The sequence below is a fragment of the Rhagoletis pomonella genome, unplaced genomic scaffold, assembly GCF_013731165.1.
Source record: "Rhagoletis pomonella isolate Grant_MI unplaced genomic scaffold, Rhpom_1.0 Rhpom_scaffold_00002, whole genome shotgun sequence".
NCBI classification, from domain to species: Eukaryota; Metazoa; Arthropoda; class Insecta; order Diptera; family Tephritidae; genus Rhagoletis; species Rhagoletis pomonella.
The window spans coordinates 54,243,758-54,260,219 of record NW_023458556.1 but is presented as its reverse complement, the minus strand read 5'-3'; positions in this window follow the sequence as shown (position 1 = coordinate 54,260,219).

Sequence of the window (16,462 nt, the reverse complement as noted above, 5' to 3'; positions counted from 1 at the left end):
TACTTTTTAGTTCTTTTTGTAATAAAAGCGTGTTTTTAGTTTTTTTATCTATACTATTATTTTCTACTTTTTAGTCTTTTGAAATCTTGCAGTTAATATTATACTAAATTTGACTTAACAAACAAAATTTTCAATATATTTCAATTTAAATAGATAATACACCTATTCTGAATATAAACCAAATTTGAGCACAGATGCCGAATTTTTAATTATATAGACTCACGCGCCACATAACTGCCAAAATTTTTTGTGTAGTTATTTCTTTTCATGTAAGCAATATGCATTCTAAATGTGAACTTAATCGGATCATAAATACGGGTTTTCCAAATATCTCGACTCCTGCGCCACCTGTCGGCAAAATTTTTTGCGGATTTATTTATTTTCATATAAGTCATATATGTTCTAAATATGAACCACATCGGATCATAAATACGGGTTTTCCAAATATCTCGACTCCTGCGCCACCTATCGGCAAAATTTTTTTCGGATTAATTTCTTTTCATATACGTAATAAATGTTCTAAATACGAACCAAATCAGACCATAAATACGGGTTTTACAAATATCTCGACTCCTGCGCCACTTAGCGGATTAAAACATCTTTTAAATTGTATTGTCCTCGAGTTCTGAGCTAAGTTTGAAGTTTCAAGTCTGTAGCTCATCGGGAAGTTTGTTAAATATTGACTGCAATGTTCCAGGACATACATACATACATACATACATACATACAAGTGAAGTTAAATAAAAGCTTGTAATAAAAGGTGATTATTAAGCCCTGCAAATAATATCTTGGTGCTTCTAGGAAGAAAATCACACCAGTTAAGAATTTTTATTATTACCTTCCTTTTATTAACTCGGGATGTAACTATGTAATATTGATGCGCCTAAAAGATGCAGCGATTTCTATTCTCATGTTACATACCTGATGACAGTACGAATGGCAATTATGTATAATAGGGAGGTTTTAGTTTTTTAAACTATAATTTTATTTATAACTATAAATTTTGTATTTAAATTTTTGTTTATACTTATGGAGCACTCCATTGCAAAGGGCACCTGTCAGCCAATTTACAAATAACTAATATTTAAATTTTAATGTAGAAGTACAGCTAGATGACGCCTTCTTTTACACTGATTCAAAGCAAACATAAAGCTTTAATCACCTGTTTTAGTGGTACGCTCATGTATTTAGAGAGTTACAATATAGGATGGCTTTTAGTTGTTTGTATATCCTTTATGAGCCGTCATTGTTGCTGTCGTGCAGTAGATAAAACTTGAATCCTTTCTTTAGTTTAAAGTGCTGCGTAGGTAGTTCCTAACGGCCAGTGATTGCTTTAAATACTTTGTTTTATTACCAGATATAGCCTACTAGTTAATACAATTTTAAGACAACTCCTTGATTTCTATCCCTCATTGGTTACTATTAGTGGTCTAAATAGTTATTTAAAAAAAAAAATTCATGCTTTTTGATAATATCTATACTAAAATATATTTTGAAAGCCATTTTTTTTTGTGTTTACAATGCTCGAGAACGGCTGACCCGATTTTTTTTTTTAATTTCGGTTATAGGCTAAACAAAATTTCGATATATAAAAGGGGCGTGATTCCTCTCATACAAACCGAGTTTTTCATACTGCATACCTCTGGAAGTGTTCATGGTACAGTACTGGAACTTCGTATATAGATATGTCTGTATATATGTAAAGATGCCCATACTCATGGGCTATTTGAAAAGAGGGCGTGGGACCTAAAAACGTACCGACTTTTAGCTTTCGTTAAATTTATTTATAATTCTTCTGTAGACGTGTTTGTGATTGACATCCTCCTAAATGGGTGTCTGGATTTTAAGGAAAGGTCTCTGGACGGTTTAATATTGGCTAATATTTGAAATATGTATTGGTAACGGTAAGAGCAACACTATTGCAAAAAACATAGAAACTTGTTCATTTAAATTTTTCCCTGTTAAAGTTTGAATTTTTTCCATTTTTAATCAAAAAAACAATAAATATGGAATGATAAATTAATTTCTCAGAACCTGTTTATAAATAATTTTATTTTCTTTCATTCGCCGTATCTTGTATTAAGATTATTCAATTTGTTCGTAAGATATACGTAATTAAGTGTAACCACTCTTTTTATTAAGCTGAACAACGGTAGATTGCAAATATCTCGAAAACGTAACCATAAACAAAATTTACTCGATTTTCGAAATCAGCAAGCGATTCTACATACAAATTGGATAGTGGCGTCTGGAGAACAATAACAAAATTGAAATTTGTGATCCTGTTTTATTTTTGCGATTACCATATTTTACATTTTCCCGCTGGGAAAGGAAATTGTCAGACATGGAAATGGTTTATAGTTGGATGTAAATTCTAAGTATGAAAACACGATACATATACATATGTTTATAGGCTTTATAATGTTATACCTGATATTGCAATCAATTTTTACCCCAACTTCCTGATGTGGTACAGACTTGAAACCTGAAACTTAGCTGAGAAACTGATGACAATGCAATGTGAAATATGAATTAATCCGCTGCGCGGCGAGGATGGCGAGATATTTGAAAACCCCGTATTTATGGTCCGATATTATTAATATTTAGTACGTATACTACTTACAACTATAGGTGACCCAGAAGTGGAAATATTTGGAAAATTTAAAAATTTAAATTTTACCCATTAGGAGGTGCGTGCGCAAGCATGAGTTTTCTTTAAAAAAAAGCTGACTTTAAAAATTTTTTAATTTACCGTTATATTGGAGGTAGGCGAGGTTAATGTCCGATTTAAAATTTTTTTTAGCAGGTTCCTCAGTGAGCTCCTGAGCGCTGTTACACCCAATTTTTATACCCGAGCGCACTTGTGCACAAGGGTAGTATAACTTTGTTCACATAACGGTTGTTTGTAACAGGCAAAACGAATCGAGATAGATATAGACAAATGTATACATAAATGATCAGAATGAAAAGAGAAATCGATTAAGCGGTGACTGTCTGTCCGTCCGTCCGTCCGTCCGTCCGTCCGTCCGTCCGTCTGTGCACCCGATAACTCGAGTAAAAATTAAGATATCTTAACGAAACTTCGTACGTGTACTTCTTTCGGGCGTAGGACGGACGGTATTGAAAATGGGCAAAATCGGACAATAACCACGCCTACCTCCCATATAACGGTAATATTCAGAAATACAAAAACTGCGATATTTTAGTAACTACTAAAGATAATTCACTCAAAATCGATGTTTATAATAAATTTTAGATGAAAAATAAGAATATTAACTTTTTTTTGAAAATGGGCGTAGCCACGCCCACTTATGGTTACATGTGTATATCTTGGTAACCGCTGCATCAATTTATTCCAAACTTGGCACAGTTGTTGGCCTTAGTACAGCATACTAAGTGGCTGAAAATTTTAAAAATCGGACAATAACCACGCCTACCTCCCATATAACGGTAATTTTCAGAAAAACGAAAACTGCGATATTTTAGTAACTACTGAAGATAATTCACTCAAAATTGATATTTGCAATGAGTTTTAGACGAAAAATAAGAATATTACAAAATTTTGGCAAATGGGCGTAGCCACGCCCACTTATGGTTACATGTGTATATCTTGGTAACCGCTACACCAATTTCTTCCAAACTTGGCACAGTTATTGGTCCTGGTACAGCATACCAACTGGCCGAAAATCGGACAATAACTACGCCCACATCCCATATAACGGTAATTTCGAGAAATACGAAATCCTCGATAAATCAGTAAATATTAAAGCTAATTTATTCAAAATGATGGTTGCAACAATTCTTTGCCAGGAAATACGTTTATGATAAAATTTTGGAAAATGGGCGGGGCACCGCCCACTTATGATCACATACATATATGTATCTCGCTAACCGTTCTAGCAATTTAACCAAACTCGGTATGGTTATTGTGCTTGCCACATAAAAGCAAAGCGTTGAAAATTATTGAAATCGGATTAAAATTACAGCCGCTTTTCATATAACGGTAAATTTCAGAAATGCTTGAAATTTCAATATTTTGAAATTTAAGGACGCTAGTTTACTTAAAATTTATACACGCCGGCTTATCATGTAGCGGTAGCTTTCGGAAAGGTGGAAAACATATATTTAATACTTGTGCCGGGTATTTAATGATCGGCTCCGCCCGAACTTAGACTTTCTTACTTGTTTTTATTTCATAATTTCCAACTTTCAACAACTGTAATCACTTTTAAATAATATGGCTTTTAATTAAGGTGTGCGATAACATACCCAGCAAAAAAACACGATTACCACAGAAACGAAAGTGGAAACGAGCTAGGCGTTGGGAATCGCTTACCCTTTAGCCTCAAGAAGGCATTATTTTAACACGGACATGTCATTGGCCGTAAGCCCTTACCCGCAGCATTACCTTCGAACGAAGAGAGAACGCATGGATAAACAGAATCCAGAGAAGCAAAAAAAGAATGCCTTACAGAGAAACTACTGTAGGATGCCTAGATAAGTAAATACTTATTTATATTAAATTGAAAACAGAAAATTCAGTTTGTCTTAAAAGATTAAAATTAATTAAAATTTTTATAAATCAGTTTTTATACATACATACATATAATAAAGTGCAAGTTTTAAGTAGCTAGGAATAACCGTTGATTTTTGGCATTTTTTTTCACGCAGTCTCTTCCATACAAAATTTTTTTTCGAAAACACTTTATATGAAAAAAATGCAAAACACCTTCAACAAAAAAAATTCTCAAAAAGCAACGCGAGTTTTGACTAACTCCGAACTTGCATTTTTTGCTAGAACTCAATGGGCTGCAAAACTGTATAGTCAAAAAAATCTAAAAAGACTGATTAAAAAGTTGAAAATTTTGATGAAAATTTGCTGAATTTTCGCGAGTTTGCACAAAGTTTAGGAATTATATTTTTATGTTTTTTGTTGTTGAATGAACCATATTTTTATAAAATTGGCGGAATAATATTAGAATAAAAATTGTTGCATATATTGTGATAAATTTGCTGTGCCAATACTTTGCCCCGGAAGTGTACATATTTATGTATTTAGGTTTTACTTAAAAATCGGTATGTACATAATTAAGATTAAAATTGTACTTCCTCACTCTTGTACTCCACTTCATTGACTGACTTCAACTTCGCTGCAAATTGAACAATGCAAAACATGATTTTTATGCGAGAAAAATTTCCACAGACAGTAAGAAGTAGAAAAGGAATTTTTGGATATTCATTCTATTTTTCATCTGACTACGATGCAGCATTCTACTTTGCATTCAACGAAATGAAGCAAAGAAGCGAAATAAAAAAAATATTGTAGGACATTCTTCTCTGCATTACCGGCAATGCCTAAAAGAAGCACAAAAATTTGAAGGCATTATAATGCTATGCCTTCTAGAACACGTTACCACTAAAAGTGATTACCGATTTTTCGCTGGGTATTAGATGAATGCGTATGTTGCTACGGGGCGTATACGTTACATACGCAACTACGGGTATATGAGCAGGAATGGTTATTTTTGCCTTTCTTAGTATGTATGTATATATAAATATATATATATTTTTAAAATTTTAATTGAAATACAATTTCGCTATGTCATCTTGTTCTTTATATAATACTGAAGATAATGCATTTTCTACGATTGGCGTAATACCATTTTAGACAAAAAGCACGTCATCTAACACGCATACTCGCACGCCTCATCTTAAAAGTAATTAGATATTGGCGTGGAATATATTTCTACAGTACTCTTCATGCCTATATATATTAATTTCTCTATGTATATAGCAATTTTGCCAATAAAAAATAGTAAAATTGGAATGTTTGTTCCGCATATCATCGTCATCTTATGTATGATCAATGCACTTTTTTCATTTGGTGGTACCCTACTCTTATTGCTCTAGATTTGTTCGTTTTAGCAAGAAGAGCATTTTCATCATTTAATGTTAGCATTTTGAAGTATCTTAAACTTTTAAAATCAAATAATCGTCAAATTTCAAAAATTACAAAATAGCTGCAACAGATATTCTGCATGCTGCCATTTTTTTTTTTTTAATTTAGTGGCACACTGTTGTAACTTCACAGATATGTTGTATTTGATGCCAACGTCTATTACTCCGAATATGAACGTTCTATTTGAATTGATGTGGGAGTTGTAATTCAACGAAATATGATGGAAATAGTATCAATCAAAAAGTGAATTTTGAATTTTTTATTAGTTTCATCTTTTTGCATTTCAGCGACGATGTTTGTTACGTGTTTTTGCATTTCAGGTGACGATATGTTGATGAAATAAATGCAAGAAAAAAGCTCTTGCGTTTTGTTTTTTACATTTTCTCATATGCGTATAGTTCCCTGTGTAATTAAAGTTTTAAGGTTTTCTTTTATGTACTGATATAAATTTCGGTGCTCTGTTGATATGAGTTTAAAAGTGGTACATACTCATGTTGTTATCGACGTCGCCGATTATTCTTCGATACACCAACCACATGGTTATGCTAATCGTTGATATGAAGAATTTTATCCTGCAAAAATCAAAGATATTTTCACTCAAAAATGTTACTAATTTCTGTAAGACCCTCTCACATTAGAGTTTCCTTATGAAGTTAATTACTTATCATATGTTTGTATAAGTGCATACATAAATATGCACACATGTACATACATACGTATAAAAAACTAGATGTCTTACAATTGTTAATTTGATTTTGTTCGCTGGTTAACAAGCAGATTTTCCCAGCTCATTGTAATGCGAAATGAACTCATACATATGTGCACACGTAATTATGTACATTTACATGCATACATATGCATACTTACTTATTTATGTTAATGCATGTAAGTTTGTATGCTTGTTCGCATAAATAAATAAAAACGAAATTCCGTAAAGCTTGTTTTTTTTCAATTCGCGTGTTTAAATACTTGCATGTGTGTAGGCGTCAATTTGTCTGTAGCTTTTAATTTGCATATGTCTAATGGTCGCTTTATCATCGTTTCAATGCATTATTAATTATTTTTATTGCTGCTTTTAATTGAGTTGTTTCTGTTTTAATTTTCAATTATTTATGATGTTTGTATATTCAAGAAGCTATTTTCGCGTTGTTTTTACTATTTAGACTCTTTGTCTTTTATGAGTATTTAGAAATTTATTCGTTATTCGGCTGCAATGAAATATTGAGTGGATGAAAAGTTCTACGGTATATTTGACATTGAATTATGCAATCTTTATTTATTCGGTACGATTTTAATGCTCATTGATTATTGATATATTGACAGTTGAGTAGCTTATTTTCAATTTAAATGCATTGGGTATTTACATACATATGTATATACATTGGTAGTTGTGTACGGAAGTTTTTAAGGTTAAATATGCAAATGATAATTTGATAAAGCTTGCATTTGAAAGAAAGTTAATAGTAGTTAAAATGATTTGTCATTAGGAAAGTAGTGAAGCAAAAAATTTCCTCTGTGGTCTCAGTTATGGTGTGATTATGGCAACTTAACTAAACTTACGGCTCTCGCTTAAAAATTGTTTTAAATGGATGTTGCTTGTAATTGAACAGCCGAAACTTAACGTAACTTAATGCCACGTCGAAATCTGTTTCGTTTTGATTCTCTTAGTTCTATGTCCCGTTAAGTTAAGTTAAGTTGTCATAATTAGGCTTTCAGTCCTCACCTCAGTGCGGTTCCACTTGCACCGAATATGTGTGAGCACAGAGTCGAATAGCCGGCTCTGCCTCCATGATGATGAAACTTGGGAGCATATGCTCTGTCACTGTACGGCTTTAGCCAGACAAAGACTGATTTATTTTAAAGCTTCAATGGTCGAACCCTTTGTTATAAGGAATTCGCCTACCAAGGCACTTTTAGGATTCATAAGGGAAGCCGAAGGTATCTTGGCCACACTGTGTTAGGGACTCCTTTTAAGAGATACAAAGGATATTTTAGGTCGTGTTATCTCTTGTTCTAGTACACCCAAAACATTTAATAGCTTACACAAGACACAAGAGTAATTGAAAATGCATTGTTTCGAATGTTATAAAGCTACTTGTTTTATTTATTCTCGTTTATATTGAACTAGCAAACATCCAACGTGCTTCAATGCACCTTAAAAGTATTTTTGTGTTGTTTGATACCCGTATTGTAATATTTCATTTATTTTATCAATTTAATTGAATACAATTTTTCAAACAGGCGGCAACGCTCGTCAAAAATATTTCAAACAGTAAACTTTCCTAAATCTCTTCATTTTGATACCCATATTGCAATTTATCTTATCAATTAAATTAAATTAAAGTTTTCAAACAGGTGGCAACCTTCAATAAAAACATTTTCCACTGTAAGGCATCTTAAACCTCTTTCTGTGGATAGCCATATTGCAAAATTTACTTTATGTTATCAATTCAAACAGCTGGCAATTCTCTAATTTATTTCTTTCTATATTTTAAGTTAGACTCTAGCAATTCATCGGTGAAAACTGCATTCAATTCCATTTATTAGTTTTCTCGTGTTTGCGCAGATATTTATGGGTACCCGACCAGCGATTCTTTAATCGGGTCGATAACGTGTCTCTAGGCTCTCTAATTTCAAACAGCAGTGAAAAGCAGGCTAGGGATATCGGGGGTGGTTGGGCTCGATTAACATTGAAATCAAGATTAAGGTTAATATTAAGGCTTAGATAAGTATTCATTAAGGTCAAGATCGATTAAAATTCAAATTGAGGTTGAGACTAAGATTGAGAATGGGATTGGGATTGAGATTAAGTTGAATATTATGACTAGCAACAACCCGCAAGCCTTTACTTTAAAGCTCCTTCAGTTGGAAGGGTGAGAGGATGATTTCTTGTGGCGTGTTTATGTTCATCATTTGCTGGGCGGAGGCACTAACCACATCTCAATGACAGTTCTGCCTTGGAGAATGCGGCAAATAAGTCTTATTAAGACGACTTCAACTTCGAGCTTACTTGGGACTCTAGAAATTGCCTCCACTGATCCCTTCCCACTCCCTCCATTTGATTTCAACATCGCAACAAATCCCACAAATTGCCATATTTATTTGTTTATTTTTATTTGAATATCTACGTGCGTCTACGAACATGCCCATCCAAATTAACCGGCTACTTTCATATATACATACTGCATCATTTATATTAAAATATGCACTGTAGAAAAATTTCTCTGCATAAGTAAGGCCAATTTCATGAACATTACTTAATGCAACAGTGCATTTAACGAATTTATCGTAATAAGGTCAACCGGCAGATAATCTGTCGCTGTCGTATTTGTGAGTGTTCGAGTGAGCCCTGCAGGAAAATCCTTTAATTCCCCAGCAAAAAGAAATTGCTGTAAGATAGGGATAGCTTGATATCAAGAATGATACAAGATTGCGCCGATCAGAGAGGATTTTTGAGAATAACTTTTGTTTGACGTCACACTGGTGCAATTGCGAGAGAGAAATGCCAAAACGTGAGCAAGAATGGAAGAAGAAAAAAATGTTGCAAGGAAAACGTAAACAATTGCACCAGTGTGACGTCATGCAAACAAGCGTAATAAAAATGACGACTTACCAAACAGAACTTTAATTTGGTTCTCTCAGGTTGCCACAGTTCTACAGTAACGTATTTCACGCAGAGACAGCCGCTTTGAAAAAAATAGTCGACGGACTATGTAACATTCTAATACCGGTTAAACAAGAAGGGTAAATATCCACTCTGACATCCAAGTGTCAGTAAGGACTCTAGCATGGCTTATGGTGCGATCGAAACTAATCGTAGAATGCCTCACCTCTGATTACTTTCACATCAGGCTGAGTCGGGTTCCAGCTCATGGCAGGAACCTGCATAGCAGATAAATAAGTTACCACGGACATCCCTTCTCTCAGAGAGGCTATACGAACGTCTGTGGAAACCTGTCAACTGCTCGTGACCATATGAAGTTTTAGTCGGCTCAGCGAGTGCTTCAAATGCATTTGGAAAGTCCGGGACGATCAAGGGAGCTTTTCCATCAGGATAGTAGTCCTGAATATCTAACAGAAACCCATGCAGTATGGCTTAATATCGTTTCGGGTTGTGCGATGACGAGTTGGAATAATCTTAGTATCTATTTCTCAGTTTCAGTGCTTCGCCATTCTATGTAGAAGTACTCTACTTACAATTATCTCTACGGGGGCTAAAGTACATAAAGGCAAACGTGTGAAACACAAAACATCGTTCTTCCACATACATACTCATACAAATGTACTTACAATGAATAAATGCTATCCAAAGAGTTGCACGTTGCATTTTGTATGGCTGTGGCAACCGACGAATACTCCAGCAGATGGACAACTACATAGAGGAATGAGAGGACATGGTTGATTGATGGCTGATGAGGATAATAATGGCAATAATGACGACAATGATGAGAGCGAACATGGCTCGTGAACATTGTGGTTGCGGTTGGCACTGGTGCCGTTAGCATAGCCAGTGAGTGAGACGACCATACACACATACATACTTACATTACTCATTAGCGACTCAGTGTGGTAATAGCTAGCTAGCCTACATGCATTCAATAAAAAGTGCCTGTGGTCCTTACAGTTATTGCTATTGCATGCTTATATATGTTGTTGCACAAATCCTCTAGAGAAATTATGATTTGGCTTGCGGCATAGTTGTGGTGAGCGCATTTGTTATAGCACATGTAGTATGTATGTATGTATACAATTGCATATTTGGACATTGCGAACCAGTTAAAGTACAGCAATAAAAGTCATTTGTAAGAAATATGGCATAAGTATCGAAAGGAATGACCTACAGAAGTTGGACAAAGCACAAGTGTACGCAGCTGCGGATGCAATGATGACAGCAACAAATTACGGTAATGTGTTAGCATGTCGCTTTTTCAAAATACCACAAACAATTTTATTTATCGGCATATGCACATTAGGGTGGTCCAAAGAAAAAGTGAAGTCGGAATTTTATCGCTCACACCCCCTGGGATTGTTCTATATCGAAAAAATAAACCGCTATTTTTTATTTTGAAATCAAAAAATATATGGGGGTCACTTAGAGTTTTCCAAGTATTTTATATGGGAATATACATACAACTTGTCGTAGAAATCGTATAGAATTCTTGAAAATCAGTATTTTCGAACGGTTCTGGTTCTCTTCAGGATACTTCTAATAATAATACCCAGTTGTTTATTCAACCACTTTTTAATACTAAAGATGATATACTCTGGGTTTTTGGTGGCCTATATAATATAGTTACTATGAAAAAATGGTTAAATAAAAAAACAGTAGTATGCTTTTTAATCAAGCCAAAAAACAGGCTTTTGGCAATCTTAAAAGGATGTGGTCAAAATTTTCAAGAAGGCCTTAAAGAGGACGCAAGTTGAAACTTCTTCAAAAATATGGAAAAAAACCCTGGGCCAATTGGCTGCGAAGAGTTCTTTCACAAGACGTTCCAAATATGTATGAACTCTATAGGCGCACAGTGTTTCGACTATATGGACCTAGGTAGAAAAAAGTCATGATGACAGTTGATAAAAACAAGTAATTTTTAGCAAAAAAAACCGAATTCAATTCTCATATACAAAAAAATATATATATATACATATATATATCTCATGATTCACTGATCGGATCTTAACCAGATTAGTATGGGACCACCTCTGAGACACCACCTTTCCGATGCGAATTAATTGATGAGAATTATCGAAATCGGTTGACGTGGTCTAAAGTTATGCGGTAACATACATAAAAAAAAAATATTCTGACGAACTGATAACCTCCTCCTTTTTTGGAAGTCGGTTAAAAATAGTTAGGCTTAGAGAGTGAAAGGTAAAAGTCGTAAATGGAGAACTGCAGATCATTTACTCACCCCCTTCTCCAAGAACGGTACATTTCCAGAAAAAATACTGGAATCGGTACGATACCGACTGATCACTTTAGCTGCCTTTGGCTCTGAATCCTTTAAAGCAAGTGTTTCTTTTTCAATTGTAATCAATTCTTTAATTGTCGTGGAATATTTAAGTGCAGGTATTTATCATTTATTTGGTATTTTCCTATTTTTTACCATAAAAAATTTGCAATTAGGTGCATGTTTTAGAGAATTTTCTGTACTTCTCGAATATATAATTGGATCTTTCCGCGTGACTTTGCAAATACAAGTAATTTTTGATTTTCATAATTTTCATTTTCATCTTCTTTTTGCGTAATTGCGCGAAAAGATTTTTTTGAACAATGGAAAAATCGCACCAAATATTGGGAGAAAAGGGGATATTTACAACTACGTAATTTTTAAGTAAAACCTTTGTTTTCTGAGAGTGGAAAGCAAGAAACAAAAATTAATGAAAATTTCATCACATCTAATGACTGGGAGAACATTTTTTGCGAGTTGTAGGCGTTCCCCATATTTTATAAATTTCATAAATTACTGAAAATAACGAATAACAGCAACAAAGCAAATCGATGCATTAAATATGTATGCATGTAGAAAGCACTGAGTAGCTCATCATTACTCTAATTGATTTAGCTTAGTATATACATAAAAACGACCGCGTTTACATATGCACATATATAAGTAAGCATTAAGTACTTTGATGCTAAATTTGTCGGCAGAGAATTTCAGATTTATTTTTTGCAAAAACATATGGCTACCCGTATGTATTCGTAGGCACATGTGCTAGTAGCTGCACCATTTGAGAAGCTAATAAATAAAACAGGTAAAGACAAATGGCACTGGGTGACCGCGTACACGCAAGTCGGTCGAGCAACACTGTATGAAGTGAAATGCATAAACTTGAACTAGTTTCTTTTTTTACATAATAGAACATTTTTTGTGCATGTACTTTAGGGCGGGTCAGTTCACAAACTAAAAAAGAAGAGTTTGCAACTACCCCCTCTAGTTTAAAAAATTATTTCGTTGTCAGTAAGAATTCCGCCTTGGTCGGGCTCTAAAAATAGCCAAAAACCGTATTTTCTTCTTAATTTTTTTATTTATCGCTGAAATAGAGATATAGATGACTTAGAGAAATCTATATTTGTTTCGAAAATTTTTTTGACGAGAATTGCCACCAACTCGGGAATTCAAGATCAATTTAATTGACAAGTTAAATCAAATCCTACTCTTATAATAAATTTGAAAGTTTGTGAGTGAGCGTGTGTGCCCTTTCTTTCGATAAAATTTGGCATAGAGGTAAGTAGCTTAGAACCTGGATTAACCTACCTGACATCATGGTCAAACATTGCAAGCTCATAACTGACAATTTTTCCGAAATTGAGTTACATACATACATAAAAAAACCTAAAAATTCTGTATATAACTCAATTTTCGAAAAAAATTGCTAGTTATGAGTTTTGAATATTTGATGACGTTGTCAGTTACAAGCTGCCAATGTTTGACCACCGATATAGCATATTTTTCGGAGAGTTCCCACCTGCTTAAAAAGTAACATTTTATTCTAAATTATAAGTTCAACAAAATTTCCAAATATTGATGCAAAACGAACGAGATTTAAGAATACTTCATTACGAAAGCTTGCTTAAGGGGATTGTCACCTATTTAAAAATGTAAATTTAATTTCATTAATATGTAATACTTGATTTTCACAATATGGGTGGCCAACGAATGAGGTTTACGAAAATTTTGTTTTAAAAATATTTTGAAAAGGTTTCCACCAGTTTAAAACTCAAGTCCAATTTTTGCATAAGTTAAGCAGCATTAAGTTAAGGATGCGAAGCACGTTTTAGAAAGCTTTGTTTCGAAAATATTTTTAAAAGGGGTTACCAGCTGCGTGAAATCAAATATCACAAGATGATTTAAAGTCAAATAAAAGATGTCTTAGGAGGCTTTATATTGAAAATATTTTAAAACGGGTTGCCACCGGTTTAAAATTCAACTAAATTTAATTAGTAATTTTCAGGAAGTATTACAGTATGGATGTCAAATGAAATTTATTGAAAGAAGTTGAAAGTTTTTCTATGGCGTTAAGAACAAAGCAGGTTATCCTGAGAGGCATAAAGCAGCTAGAACCGGGGCAAATATTCAAGAAAACATTTTCATCTTAGCAGGTATTTATAGCTTGCTTCTTAAGCTTAAACTTCGTTAAGCACGCCAAGCTGACTCTTTGCAGTTCGCCCACAGCATTCAGAAACACTCTATTGCTATTTCTCTTTAACTGCCAACATTCATCTTGCAGCCATTTACACTAGCCCACAAGCACACACTTTCGATTATTCAACATCCTAATTAGGCCATTAAGGATACTTAAGCTGCAGAGTAGCAATGAGTTCGGACGTATTTGCCGCAACGGTACTTGTCAATATCCCTCAACAGCCGCGTTGACACGGCACCATCAGTATTAGATCATTCTTCAAAGAGTTTAGCGTATCTATCGAGTTGTGTCATCCGGTCACTTTGTCATTTCGTGCAGAGCATTTACTACGTTTGAGGCCAATATCGACGTGACAAATAATCAAGTGTTGGCATCTTTAGTTATTGAAAGAGCGGAGTTTTCGTATTTCTGAAATTTACCGTTACATGGTAAATAAGTCGCAGTAATTTTGGTCCGATTTAAAAAATTCGCAACATATTGCTTTTTTCGCCAAGGTTGCTAAACATGCAGAATTTGGTAGAAATTGATAAGCCGGGTACCGAGATACACATATGTAGGCGTAAGTGGGCGGTGCAACGCCCATTTTCCAAAAATTTCTCTAAATATCATTTTCTACTGAGAGGTCTATTGCTTATATCGATTTTGAGTAAATTGGCTTAAGTAGTTACTAATTTATCGCAATTTCGTATTTCTGTAAATTACCGTTACAAGGGAGTTGGGCGTGGTTCTTGTCTGATTTCAAAACTTTTAAACGGGTTTCTTAGTGAGACCCTAAGCAATGTTCACACCGAGTTTGCTGGGGATTGGTGGGCAGGACATGCCCATTTTCCAAAAATTTCATAACTGTCTTATTTTATGCCAAAATTCTACTTCAAATACCAACTTTCAACAATTTGAAGCCAGTTTCTGCGGAAGTATACATAGGTATAATTTTTTTCAGTGTAAAAACATCTTAGGAGGTGAGAGCACTTAAATTCCGATCTTACTTTTTTTTTGGACCACCCTAATGTGTATATCATGTACATTTACTCATTTTACTAACCGCGTCATCTGTCTCGATTTTTGGTTTTACTTGAAAAGACTGCGCAATCGCAGTTCTCACGATAATTTGTGAAAAATTGTAGCATTGAAATTTTTGTAGCTTGGAAATCATTACATTTAGTGCATTTCTCTTGATCAATTTTTTTTGCAGACTAACGGCTACATACAGCCCGCGTCAAAAGATAGCACATCAACAGTTTTATCATTTTTGGCTACTTTTCTTTTACTTTTATTAAGGTTCATTAATTTTTTTTTATTAAAGGACAGCTGCAAAAACCATATAAGTCCAAATTTCAACCTTGTACAAAAATTAAAAAAATTGCACAAAATTTTCATCCCAGATCCAAGTATTTTATTTAGATTTTCCAGATTAATTTTTGGTATGCAGTTTTATAGCTTATTGAAATCTACTACAATGCAGTTTGAAGATGCTAAAAAATCGTATTGATTTTTTATTAACTTTTTCTGACGGTGTTATGCATTCTTTTCCAAAACAAAATTACTTTGTAGGGCAGAAAATGCGTGATGCCGCCAGGAAAAAAAAATTATCAAAAATCAACGCAATTTTTGAGTAAATGGAATATAGCACTTATTAATAAGCTATAAAACCTCATATAAAAAATTATTCTAGAAATTAAAATTAAAATGTTTGGAATTGTGATGAAAAGTTTGTGGAATTTCTGCAATTTTCGAACAAAGTCTAAAATTTGGATATTTATGGTATTTTTTAGACAAATAGCTATCATTTTATATAAATATAATGAAAGTTAAACAAAAAAAGATAAATAGTCAAAACTGTTCAAAATGTTTAGGTGCCACCGTTTTGTCGCGGGCTTTATGTATGTTGGTATACATACATATTCATACATATGCGCACATGTCGACAGTTGGTTTCGTGGGTCTTGTCGTAAACGAGGACAAAACGAAGTATCTCCTGTCGTCAGAAGACACACAGTCAGAGCATATGCGTCTCGTCACCCTCGTCACTGTTGGCAGTTACAAGTTTGAAAAAGTAGACGACTTCGTTTATTTATAAACTAGGATTAACACCAAATTCTTCAAATCCAAAGGAGAAACACTCTTGCCTATAAGTGCTATTTTGGACTGAGTAGGCAACTGAGAAGAAAAAAATTACGCTCAATAAGTCACTCATTATGCCCCTGCTGGTGTTTGGCGTGGACTCATGGACTATGAATACATCTGATCAGGCGGCTCTTAGAGTTTTCGAGAGAAAGATTCTGCGAAAAATTTGCGTGACTTTTCTCGTTAACGATGACGAATACCGCGGATGATAAACTGTATGAACTTAACAGTGAT